Genomic DNA, 12973 nt, shown 5'->3' with positions numbered 1-12973 from the left:
CCGGATGACGATTCAGATTATTTTTTAACAGCTTTAGATTCGGTTGACATGTTACTTGAAGATCAGCGCTTCGCGCGGCAAAACAGCAGCCACAATGTTTACACTAGTGGTATGCAAAACATGCAGGCTTCCCAACACAATTCTGGCGCGCCCACAGTTGGATACGCGGTACAACAAAAACAGCAATCTCACATGCCGTCTCAGTACGGAAATCAAAATCAACACGCGTATTCCAATACAAACAATAGTTACAACAGTAATAACGTTTCATGCGGCAATCCATACAAAAGGCACCGCGGTAATAACTACAACGGTAACAACGGATACAAGGGTAATAACAAAAACACAAACAGAAATAGAAATAATAATAACTACGAGCCAAGACAGCATCAAGGTTGGACTCGTAACGATCAGTACTTTCATTCAAACTCTGCTTTACCACAGCAGCCACCAGGACAAAATTGGAGCATACCTTACGACCGACAGGTAAGTTATAATGCGCAACAGCAACAACAACCGCAAAAGTTTGGAAATCATAATAGGCAATATCCGAATGTGAATATAATAGAAATGACACCTGATGCACAACCTCAATCTGTGTCAGTACCTAGTACAAATGATAATCCAACAAACTAGAAACAGTCACTACTTTGCCCCAGGTCGTGGCTGAAGAATTCTTGGGGGGCGACTTCAATGTTAATCAGTTATTTGACACCACACTTGAACAACAGAATAATGATATGGCGAGTAATTCTAAACAAAAACTACGTTTTATTTATAAGATACAACCACGATAACAATATATCAGATGAACTTTTACAAGACAGTACACAATGTCGTTTAAACACAAATGAAATTGTTTTAGTATCTACTACTGGTGTAGTAGGTGGGATTCCAACTACTATTATCCTAGATACAGGTGCAGCTGTAAGCGTTTTGCCTTTTAATTTCTATAAAAAGATGTGTGAATTGGAACCTGTGCCTGAGTTTCCTGCCCAAAACTGTAAAATAACTACTGCACTAGGTAATAAGTCATGTAGGGTTACGAAGCAAGTTTTTGTAAACGTTAAAATAGGTAATGGAACCGTACAATGGCCATTCCTGGTTGTACAAAACCTTGTGACAAATTGCGTATTAGGAATAGATATTATGAGCGAGAAGGACTGCATTATAGACTTCTCCAAAGGTAAATGTATTTTAAATGATAAAAGCAGTGTAATTATTATTGATTTGGACAGGAGAACTCTAAAGCATGACAGACACTGTACAGGGTACAAGGTTCAGTTAGTACTTGACAAAGACATTCAAGACATGCAAACACACTCATCTGACACAGAGCTAATGGACTTTAAAACATTGCTTGATCATAAGATAAGTGAAGCTACAGCTCTCAGTGTACATGAACGTATAAAACTACAGGAAGTGTTATCCAAATATTTACAAGTTTTTACCAAACGATTAGGTGTTATCAACACGTATGTGTACAAGATTGAAGTTAAGCCTCACAAGATCTTCTACCATAAGACATATAACGTACCGTTATCTCAACGACCTGCTGTGTGGCAAGAATTAAAACAAATGTTAGACTGGAAGGTCATTGAACCATCCACCTCACCTTATTGTAGTCCTCTACTTGTTGTCAAAAAATCAAATGGAAGCATTAGGTTAGTGTTAGACACACGAGCTATTAATGAAATAATTTTACCGGTTCACACAAAACCTGAAAATTTAGAAGAGCAATTACAGAAATTTCTAGATGCAAAATATTTTTCCACAATAGATCTCGCTAATTCGTTTTGGCAGGTGGGTATCACTCCTGATTCTCGGAAATATACTGCATTTATGTTCGGGGGGCGAACCTATCAGTTTTGTGTTCTACCCTTCGGACTGAATGTCAGCTCTGGGGTATTCATTACAGCCCTGGATACCGTGCTTGGCGACGATTTAGTTGAGACAGTCACACACTATGTAGATGATATACTGATAGCTACACAATCTTGGAATGAACACGTTGACACACTTCAAAGAATTTTAGAAAAATTTGCACAAGCTGGAGTCACAGCCAACCTAAGAAAATCAAAATTTGGTTGCAGTGAGATAAAGTATTTAGGACATATCATTAATTCACAGGGCATACGTCCGGATCCCAGTAAATTAGATGCTATCAGAAACTTTCCTAGCCCTCGAACTAAAAAGCAGTTAAAATCATTCCTTGGGCTATGTTCATTTTTCAGACGTTTTTTGCCACAACCACTTTTGAACAGTAAACATCTGCTAAATCTACTCAGAAAGAATCAAGTTTGTATCTGGTCGGAACAGTGCCAGAATGTCTTTAATACAATTAAACATGCTTTAGTGAATGCTAACATTCTGAGCCATCCAGATTTCAATTTAGATTTTTGTATGACTTGTGACGCTTCACGTACTGGCTTGGGCTGTTGCTTATTTCAAGTTGTAAAGAATAAAGAGGAGGAACAGATAAGAGTTATTGGGTTTGCGAGTCGCACTCTAACTGAATGTGAGCGTACATACTCCACTACTGAGTTAGAAACACTTTCCATAGTATGGGCATTCAAGAAATTCAATTATTATTTATTTGGAAAACATACGGTAATTTACACCGATCACCAGGCCCTGACATTTTTGTTAACTTGTAAACTTGTACATCCTAGACTATCACTATGGGCAGTTACACTTCAGAACTACTCTTTTGAAAATAAGTACATAAGAGGTAAGGACAACACCATTGCAGACACTTTGTCTAGACTTCCACAAGGTATGAATGATACCAACAGTGACTTAGAAAATATAAATGACTACAGGATTCTCTTAATGCAAGACAAGCAGTATCACCAATATTATATTGATATGTGCAGAAACATGGCTGAATTACAAAAATCTGATCCTCACTGGTATAAGATAATAACATTACTGGTAGAAAAACACAATCATCCTTTGACTAAGTATTACAAGTTACACAATGATGTGTTATTTTACCGCCGACATCCAAATGCTACTAACTGGTGTGTATGCATTCCCAAAGAGTCTGAACGTAATCTAATTTGGCACACACACTTAGTTTGGGCTCCTTATGGGACGAAAAAGTGTTTGGCAAAGCTCAGTACATACTGTTATTTTAGCAATATGAGAAGAAAAATTTACAGGGAACTAAAAACATGTGTCATATGTCAAAAATCAAAACCTCAGAAATTATCCACAAAAACAGATTTACATTCTATTTTACCTAGTAAACCCCTGGAAATTCTGTGTACTGACATCAGTGGACCGCATCCAGCAAGCTCTGGAGGCGTCAAATATATCTTAGCTTTTTACGATATATTTTCTAAACATGTAAAACTTTATGCTTTAAAATCCGCCACTGCAAATGCTATAATACGAAGATTCTCAAGTGATTACCTGACGCACGTGGGAAAACCTAAAGCAATTCTATCAGATAATGCAGCATACTACTCTGGGTACAAATGGAGAAATTTCTTGAAGGACAATAACATTAAAAGTATATTTATTTCGATGTTTAGTCCACAATGTAACGCGACTGAGAGACTTTTCCGAGAATTAAATCGATTCATGAGGACCTATATTTCATCAAAACATACTAATTGGGTGTCCTACCTAAGTCTTTTCGAAGACGTACACAATAACTTAAATATTTACGATACGAATTACACACCTAACGAGATCATGTTCAATTGCAAACAGAACGATCAGTGGATAGAACCATTACCTAAGTTGTCAGACAAGGAAATCACACCTGAACAGAAAATAAAAGAAGTATTGACTACATTGACACATCACGCACAAATACGAAACAAACATCACAGAAACATAATAAAAAGAAAACAAAAATTCGAGGTAGGAATGCTTGTACTACTTCGTACTCATCATAAATCTGTAGCACTCAAACGACGCAACGCTAAGTGGCGACTGCTATATGAAGGACCTTATATAATTGTTAACATACCGCATCCTGGTGCGTATCTGTTACAACATCCTAGAACTAACAAAATTATTGGGCTATACGCACACCGAGATCTTAGAGCATTTCATGCTGAATAATGTCAAAGTCATACCCATCAAAATATTGCTAAGCAACTCGAAAAACTCTGTTGTTACAACACAGATAATAAGTAGTATAGAAATTTTCATTTCAGCGGTTCCAGTGACGCAGTTGAAGACAGAAGAACTCTTCTCTCAGCGCGCGCCTCCACCTGAAAGACGGAATATTAAAGTAAAATTTATGATTACGTAGCAGTGGATGACATATTAATTTTTCACGGAACATTTGTTACTGAAGGTACCACTGACTTGGTGTGACACCTGACGAACTGACAGACGTCATCTGTGAAGCGATCTTTTACTTTGAGAAATAGATTGAACACACATCTCTCAACACGAAAAGCATCTATCAGTAGTCAAGGCCACACAGACACTATACACACACGCACAAAACGCGAGAAATCGAACATTTTCTCTCTCTTACTATTTTGAATATTTATTGAGTAGTGAAAACGCCTGGTCTTGCCTACTGATGTAATGAATGTTGTGTCTAACCTATCTTAATTTCAGATGACAACACAAAAAAAAACATCGATAATATCCCAGCAAAACCGATAAAGAGGATGTAAATATCTGCAATTCATGAAATCAAATGTGACACAATGTAATAACCTATAGCGATGTAATGATGATGTAAACATGTTTATGTGCCACTATATTATGTTTATGCTAAGAAAATATGTGACGTGTGTATGTATAATTACTTATTTTTTTAACTGATGTATAGTGTAACTGTCACTATGTAAAAATTTGAACGAAACGAGTGCCAAAAAAGGACATTACATAGTGAACCACTGTTCACGGACATTAACAAACATTACTAACTCTGCAACTACGCGGAAACCTATGTGAAAGAAACTGTTAATGCCATTCATTATGCAGCGTATCTATGTAAACGCGATGAACGATTTCCTTGAGTAATAACTACGAACATTTAGGTGAGCTATATTCAGCAAAAAACTGAAAATGTGAAGTGCATAATTCGTGCATCGTCTAGTGACATTACTACAGTACCCAACTTCAAGATGTTAACTGGATTAAATGGACACAAAGTGCCTATCCAGAAAACAACACGACGGGTGGAAGAATATTGGTTGGAACTTCAGGGAATGAAATGTTCTCGAAATGTGACGGACACTCTTACCTGGACTGTCCAAGGATCGACGCCAGCTATGTACCGTCCGAGGTTCTGCAACCAAGCTTCCACGGAATGTAAAAAACGAACTGCACGTGGACCAATTACTCGACGGGTCACGTCTGATCTGTAATAAGCAATGCTTTTAGTCACAACGAACTGCATCACTACGACTATAATGGAAATGAGAAATGGACACGCTTATGTATTAATCACGTTGTTATACAACGATGTTACTGTGATCAAAAAACTTTACCACGACGCTACTAACCTGTAAAAAATTATTGTGCAGCGGGTGAATATGAACTGTAATAACGACACGATGTGTATAGGTCAACGCACCTGAAAAATACGGACATTTTTCTTTGAAGTATTTCAAAACAATACTATGTAACTAAGAACATTCAACAATCTAAGTTGTATTGTGTTATAACAAATATTGTAAATTTAAAACTAAGTTACCTGTCATAGAATGTAGTCTTCATATGTAATCTTGGTTGAATATTTTCTTTGTGCAACGACTGAAAAACGCGCGCACACGAACAATATGAACTGCAATACTGTGCCGCGTGATCTAACTGTACGATATAACGGCAGTGCCGCAGTTACACAGACGCTTCTGCGCATGCGCGCACTCTATCTGCCATCATTAGAACTTTTACCGCGCACCCGCGTCATTCAAATTTTGTATATAATGTGTATAATGTGTAATGTAAGTCATGTAAATAGTTGTAGATAACTTAGATTTTCATGTGCCTTTAGGTGAATTGCTCGCCTGCAGGTGTGTCCTTTCGCCTCGCAATTCAGGGGGCAATATAAAGGCACATTTGCATGCCGAGCGTGAGTTTCCTCGGAAACGCGAAATATTAATTAAATAAATAATCAGTGACAAATAAATAAAGCCTATGGCACACAACTGCAGCGCTGTGTCGCTGATAAAACAAAAGCACAATTACGTTACTCTTATGTTTGATTAAGAAAGAGAGCTCAGGTTGAAGTGGTGCGAGAAGCACATATTTTTTTTATTGTCTGGCACACCGCCATATTTCATGTTATAGAAGAATACTGCGAGTTGCAATCACACTAGGCACTCGATTCTGTAAAGAATTTATATTTATAAAAGTAAGTATGATTATGAACTGTAGGCTTATTCATTGAATATATCTGCTTTAACTAACTGTGTAACTTTTTTATGTTTAGTAGACAATCACCTCTGTACGACGTATTGGCATGGCTGGCAAATTATTGTAATATTGAGATTTAGATTATGAGTCCGCACCTACCGCAGCAGTCTTTGGAAACGATTTAATTACGAAGTCCGATTATTCAGTTTTATTTCACGGTCAACTACGAGTAACATTGCCTTTACGAAAAAGCCATTGTCAAGCGTCTGATACTGAATAATTAAACGTCCACGTTCCAGATAAGCAAATCCAATTGCAATCACAATCACCATCATACAGATAGAATAATTAACATATTTAAAAAATAACAACAATATATTTTTATTTATTTATTTTATTTATTTTATATTGGCGACTGCGTGTCGGACTTGTTATTTTGTCATTTGTTACATTGTTCTCTTTGTTTCATGTAAAAAATCAACTTTCTGGACCTGGACGTCAATGTATGAGAGATAACAAAATCTGAAGATATTTTCCAATTCTGAAATTTTGCGGGAAGACGCAATGAAACTTCCAGCAAAATAAGGTAAGACGCAGCATCTTTGCATTGGTAGGCTTGACCAGACGTATAATTCAGTGTATTAGCTTTTCAGTAAATTCTGTAGTGTTTCTTTTCTGCATAACAGTTTCAGTGATAAATTTCATTCTCAGTACTTTTCCCTAAACAATAACGTATGCAACAATACCAATACACGAGAGTACAATATGGCCGACTTCTGTACGATATCATGTAACATGGCCAGCAGCCATTACCAATAATCTCAAATTCAGTTTATATTTTTAAATTAACAGACAGCCATTGTTGCTATGAGCGATTCATGCTCAACTACATTTTATTTTAAAATCAGTGTCAAAAATTTTCTTGAAACATATATCACGTGTGGCATGGTAATAACTAGAAAACAATACGCAGAAATGGAACAGCAAGGACGTACTATTCAGACGCAATCCGACACGGACGTGAGACAAGTGTTAGAAAATGACTTTACGACAGCAACCGGTAGTGACGATTCATCAAACATTGACGCAAGTGTTGACGAAAATTTTGACAATAGGCCGTACACTACAAAAATTTCAAAATCTCAATCAGAGCCCATGTTAATGCATGACGTCACGTCTAATGACGCGGCGGGGGCAGAGACCTTGCAAACGGTAAACATTGCCGACATGTTACAAATGCTAATGAAACAGAACGCGGAAAACATGGCAACCTTAAAGACACAGTTAAAGACACAAAATGACGAAATTAAATCTGATCTCATAGAAATCAAGGCATGTAATGAGACTTTGTGTAAACGTCTGGAACTTATAGACGCCACACTGACCAAACAGATGACCGAACTCAGTACTAAATTTTCCCAGCTCAATACGAGACAAGAAAAGACTACAACTGACGTAGCACTTTTACAGACACAAGTAAAAAACCTAAATGTCACGTGTGAAGTTCTTACTGAACAAATTCAAACATATCCTTCAGTACATGACAATCTTGAAAAACGAATTACTGACGTACAGAATAAATTTGACAATGTTGAACAACACCTGACTGACATCTTACAATCAGATGCCACAGCTCATTTTCAAAATATTAATAAAGAATTTCATGATTGGGTTGAGAACAAAGACAAACATTTTGATAGATGCTTACGTGAAAATTTACCAACAATTGTGCACGACTCCGTAGCGCAATACATTACTAATAACAAACAGCTGATCAGTGACGCAGTACAATCCGTCACTGCACCCATGAGACAATTCACCGATCAACTACAGTCTGAATGTAACGAAAATATCAGTCAAAATGTACAGTTCAGAAACCAATATACATTCGAGTATGATACACACATTCCGCACACGACAAATACACAAGAACAAAACACACCACGACTACAACACATACCACGATGTGGAAACACAAACACAAGCTATTATCATGGTAAACCACAGCAACATTATCGTAATTACTCGCCAGCTGAACATACCAGTAATTACAGTGGAATAAATCCATATCACAATGCGAAGGAAGATGAAAGCTTAATGAACCACAGGCAATTTCAGATTTTTATCCCAGAAAAACGAACCATTCATCCAGTGATTTTTCTTAAATCTTTTAGTAACGCATTTCCACGCACTTGGAGTGACCGGAAAAAGATTTCATATATTGTCGGTTACATCCAAGGCGATGCAGCTGTCTGGGCATACAGTCAAGCTGACGTATGTACCACGTACAGTGAGTTTGAGCGTGCTTTTCTGAACAAATTCTAGTCGCAATCCGTCCAGGAGCGACTCAGAAGACAAATTTTAGAACCTGAAACTTTTAACAGTAAAAATGGTAACTTACGCAGATATTTTGAAAAATACTTGAACATGGGACATTTTTTAGACGAACCAGTCGCAACGCGTGATATACTCCGAGCGTTGAAGGCCAAATTGCCTTTCAACATTAAGGAAAAACTTCTACATATCCCGGATGACGATTCAGATTATTTTTTAACAGCTTTAGATTCGGTTGACATGTTACTTGAAGATCAGCGCTTCGCGCGGCAAAACAGCAGCCACAATGTTTACACTAGTGGTATGCAAAACATGCAGGCTTGCCAACACAATTCTGGCGCGCCCACAGTTGGATACGCGGTACAGCAAAAACAGCAAACTCACATGCCGTCTCAGTACGGAAATCAAAATCAACACGCGTATTCCAATGCAAACAATAGTTACAACAGTAATAACATTTCATGCGGCAATCCATACAAAAGGCACCGCGGTAATAACTACAACGGTAACAATGGATACAAAGGTAATAACAAAAACACAAACAGAAATAGAAATAATAATAACTACGAGCCAAGACAGCATCAAGGTTGGACTCGTAACGATCAGTACTTTCATTCAAACTCTGCTTTACCACAGCAGCCACCAGGTCAAAATTGGAGCATACCTTACGACCGACAGGTAAGTTATAATGCGCAACAGCAACAACAACCGCAAAAGTTTGGAGATCATAATAGGCAATATCCGAATGTGAATATAATAGAAATGACACCTGATGCACAACCTCAATCTGTGTCAGTACCTAGTACAAATGATAATCCAACAAACTAGAAACAGTCACTACTTTGCCCCAGGTCGTGGCTGAAGAACTCTTGGGGGGGCGACTTCAATGTTAATCAGTTATTTGACACCACACTTGAACAACAGAATAATGATATGGCGAGTAATTCTAAACAAAAACTACCTGTTTTATTTATAAGATACAACCACAATAACAATCTATCAGATGAACTTTTACAAGACAGTACACAATGTCGTTTAAACACAAATGAAATTGTTTTAGCATCTACTACTGGTGTAGTAGGTGGGATTCCAACTACTATTATCCTAGATACAGGTGCAGCTGTGAGCGTTTTGTCTTTTAATTTCTATAAAAAGATGTGTGAATTGGAACCTGTGCCTGAGTTTCCTGCCCAAAACTGTAAAATAACTACTGCACTAGGTAATAAGTCATGTAGGGTTACGAAGCAAGTTTTTGTAAACGTTAAAATAGGTAATGGAACCGTACAATGGCCATTCCTGGTTGTACAAAACCTTGCGACAAATTGTATATTAGGAATAGATATTATGAGCGAGAAGGACTGCATTATAGACTTCTCCAGAGGTAAATGTATTTTAAATGATAAAGGCAGTGTAATTATTATTGATTTGGACAGGAGAACTCTAAAGCATGACAAACACTGTACAGGGTACAAGGTTCAGTTAGTACTTGACAATGACATTCAAGACATGCAAACACACTCATCTGACACAGAGCTAATGGACTTGAAAACATTGCTTGATCATATGATAAGTGAAGCTACAGCTCTCAGTGTACATGAACGTATAAAACTACAGGAAGTGTTATCCAAATATTTACAAGTTTTTACCAAACGATTAGGTGTTATCAACACGTATGTGTACAAGATTGAAGTTAAGCCTCACAAGATCTTCTACCATAAGACATATAACGTACCGTTATCTCAACGACCTGCTGTGTGGCAAGAATTAAAACAAATGTTAGACTGGAAGGACATTGAGCCATCCACCTCACCTTATTGTAGTCCTCTACTTGTTGTCAAAACATCAAATGGAAGCATTAGGTTAGTGTTAGACGCACGAGCTATTAATGAAATAATTTTACCGGTTCACACAAAACCTGAAAATTTAGAAGAGCAATTACAGAAATTTCTAGATGCAAAATATTTTTCCACAATAGATCTCGCTAATTCGTTTTGGCAGGTGGGTATCACTCCTGATTCTCGGAAATATACTGCATTTATGTTCGGGGGGCGAACCTATCAGTTTTGTGTTCTACCCTTCGGACTGAATGTCAGCTCTGGGGTATTCATTACAGCCCTGGATACCGTGCTTGGCGACGATTTAGTTGAGACAGTCACACACTATGTAGATGATATACTGATAGCTACACAATCTTGGAATGAACACGTTGACACACTTCAAAGAATTTTAGAAAAATTTGCACAAGCTGGAGTCACAGCCAACCTAAGAAAATCAAAATTTGGTTGCAGTGAGATAAAGTATTTAGGACATATCATTAATTCACAGGGCATACGTCCGGATCCCAGTAAATTAGATGCTATCAGAAACTTTCCTAGCCCTCGAACTAAAAAGCAGTTAAAATCATTCCTTGGGCTATGTTCATTTTTCAGACATTTTTTGCCACAACCACTTTTGAACAGTAAACATCTGCTAAATCTTCTCAGAAAGAATCAAGGTTGGATCTGGTCGGAACAGTGCCAGAATGACTATAATACAATTAAACATGCTTTAGTGAATGCTAACATATTGAGCCATCCAGATTTCAATTTAGATTTTTTGTATGACTTGTGACGCTTCACGTTCTGGCTTGGGCTGTTGCTTATTTCAAGTTGTAAAGAATAAAGAGGAGGAACAGATAAGAATTATTGGGTTTGCGAGTCGCACTCTAACTGAATGTGAGCGTACATACTCCACTACTGAGTTAGAAACACTTTCCATAGTATGGGCATTCAAGAAATTCAATTATTATTTATTTGGAAAACATACGGTAATTTACACCGATCACCAGGCCCTAACATTTTTGTTAACTTGTAAACTTGTACATCCTAGACTATCACGATGGGCAGTTACACTTCAGAACTACTCTTTTGAAAATAGGTACATAAGAGGTAAGGACAACACCATTGCAGACACTTTGTCTAGACTTCCACAAGGTATGAATGATACCAACAGTGACTTAGAAAATATAAATGACTACAGGATTCTCTTAATGCAAGACAAGCAGTATCACCAATATTATATTGATATGTGCAGAAACATGGCTGAATTACAAAAATCTGATCCTCACTGGTATAAGATAATAACATTACTGGTAGAAAAACACAATCATCCTTTGACTAAGTATTACAAGTTACACAATGATGTGTTATTTTACCGCCGACATCTAAATGCTACTAACTGGTGTGTATGCATTCCCAAAGAGTCTGAACGTAATCTAATTTGGCACACACACTTAGTTTGGGCTCCTTATGGGACGAAAAAGTGTTTGGCAAAGCTCAGTACATACTGTTATTTTAGCAATATGAGAAGAAAAATTTACAGGGAACTAAAAACATGTGTCATATGTCAAAAATCAAAACCTCAGAAATTATCCACAAAAACAGATTTACATTCTATTTTACCTAGTAAACCCCTGGAAATTCTGTGTACTGACATCAGTGGACCGCATCCAGCAAGCGCTGGAGGCGTCAAATATATCTTAGCTTTTTACGATATATTTTCTAAACATGTAAAACTTTATGCTTTAAAATCCGCCACTGCAAATGCTATAATACGAAGATTCTCAAGTGATTACCTGACGCACGTGGGAAAACCTAAAGCAATTCTATCAGATAATGCAGCATACTACTCTGGGTACAAATGGAGAAATTTCTTGAAGGACAATAACATTAAAAGTATATTTATTTCGAGGTTTAGTCCACAATGTAACGCGACTGAGAGACTTTTCCGAGAATTAAATCGATTCATGAGGACCTATATTTCATCAAAACATACTAATTGGGTGTCCTACCTAAGTCTTTTCGAAGACGTACACAATAACTTAAATATTTACGATACGAATTACACACCTAACGAGATCATGTTCAATTGCAAACAGAACGATCAGTGGATAGAACCATTACCTAAGTTGTCAGACAAGGAAATCACACCTGAACAGAAAATAAAAGAAGTATTGACTACATTGACACATCACGCACAAATACGAAACAAAAATCACAGAAACATAATAAAAAGAAAACAAAAATTCGAGGTAGGAATGCTTGTACTACTTCGTACTCATCATAAATCTGTAGCGCTCAAACGACGCAACGCTAAGTGGCGTCTGCTATATGAAAGACCTTATATAATTGTTAACATACCGCATCCTGGTGCGTATCTGCTACAACATCCTAGAACTAACAAAATTATTGGGCTATACGCACACCGAGATCTTAGAGCATTTCATGCTAAATAATGTCAAAGTCATACCCATGAAAACATTGCT

The sequence above is a fragment of the Schistocerca americana genome, chromosome 3, assembly GCF_021461395.2.
Source record: "Schistocerca americana isolate TAMUIC-IGC-003095 chromosome 3, iqSchAmer2.1, whole genome shotgun sequence".
In the NCBI taxonomy this organism is placed as follows: Eukaryota; Metazoa; Arthropoda; class Insecta; order Orthoptera; family Acrididae; genus Schistocerca; species Schistocerca americana.
This window is presented reverse-complemented; position numbering follows the sequence as displayed.